The sequence below is a fragment of the Brassica oleracea genome, chromosome C1 (genome assembly GCF_000695525.1).
Source record: "Brassica oleracea var. oleracea cultivar TO1000 chromosome C1, BOL, whole genome shotgun sequence".
Lineage (NCBI taxonomy): Eukaryota > Viridiplantae > Streptophyta > Magnoliopsida > Brassicales > Brassicaceae > Brassica > Brassica oleracea.
In genome coordinates, this window is record NC_027748.1 from 40,963,818 (window position 1) to 40,965,559 (window position 1,742).

The following is a 1,742-nucleotide window of genomic DNA, read 5'->3' on the forward strand; positions in this document are numbered from 1 at the left end:
AACTCGTCTTTGAGAACAGTAGGACCTCGCCACTCTCATGTGTCACTAAGTCAGTGGAAGAAGCTAACATATGGTTCCAAGTGAATGGTGACTCAGGCGATCCTGTACAAACTCCGGCTCAGCCCCCACCGACGTCCCACCAGTGGGAAAGACCGCCTCAGGATTTCCTGAAATGCAATATTGGATCATCTTGGGATCACATGTATGGTCTGAGTGGAGCAGGGTGGCTGGTAAGAGATCATCAAGGCATCGCTATAAATCACAGTAGACGTGCTTTCGTAGGCTCTATGTCGAAGAGGGAGGCGGACTTAAAGTCTCTACATTGGGCGGTAGAAAGCATGGTTAACATGAGGCTTAACAATGTGATTCTTGAAGCTTCTTCCATTGAGTTAAGAGAGTCTCTCCTTGAGCCTCATCGCTTCCCTGAGTTACAATCTCTAATAGCGAACATCCTGCTCCTCCTTTCTAGACTAGTCTCTTGGTCCCTCTTGCATGTTCAAGAGTCACGGAACAGAGTGTCTAATGCTATCGCGGTAAGCGTCACTGCTGACTTACGCACACAATCGTATGTTGCTGCTGGAGGTCCTAGTTGGCTCTCACATACCATTCTCTCCGAAGCACAAGCTATGTGACTTAGCTATAAGTGCGGCTGCTAGGGGATTCTTGCGTCTCAAGAAATCACTAATGTGGTTGAGCTCTTCCCTGTTTTTGCATTTCTGCTGTATTAGTACCTACTGGTACCTAGTTGTTTTTCTTCTCTTGCTTATGTACTCCTATACGTTGCCATTCATTGGCTCTGTTATTGAATTTTTTTCAGTGTTAAAAAAAAAAGTATATGTAAGACATTATAGATATATACAAAACATAATGATGATAGGAAAGTGGGAACTATTGTTTGTTCATCATTATATGTCTTGTTTTTTTTTTAACTTCATTCACAAGCAAATCCAGCAGTCCATCACATGCCCTTCAGACATCGTTGTCTCTCAGTCACTTTTTCTGAGAATTGAGATGTATATATCTACTCGGTGATTTTACGGTGGATTATGTAAGAGATTACTAAAGATGACTTACCAACTCGACTATATATATCATTTGAAAAAAAAATTCTTCAAATTCTAGTATTTTATATTGTTAAAATTTGGCTGTGAATCTCTATAATTAACTACTTTTAATAAGAACAATAATTGGCTCTGAATAGATATTTGGCCCACTAATCTATCTTTCTAAGCTCTTACCACCAAAAAGCGATGTTCATGTGTCTAGGCATGCCTTACTAGTAATACAATTGTAAACACATAACGAAAAGCGTCGGCAACAATGCATCATTTTGAATATTATGTAATTATGCGTCATGGAATGCGCAAACATCACGCCTAATACGTGCCTATGTTTCAGCCTATCTGACCACATCATGACTCTTTGCTAATTTGGTTAAGCCTTAACCAAATCACAATATTTCGCGGGTGAATCGGGATCGAAGCCTTTTACTCCGGTTAATGTCATGTATTACCTGTGTTGAGTTGAAATTTTATTCACATAATTTTATTTGGAAGAATGGTAACTAAGTTTGAATTTATCAATCAAGCCATACCAAATTTTCAGAACTGTTGTCTATTTGATCAATACCAAAACTATTTTTCAATGTTTTTGCATATAGTGTAACCAAATTTGAGCCGGTTTAGCCACATTCTCATTTGCTTCCTTCGAATAAATGCCTATATAAACCGGACACAAGACAA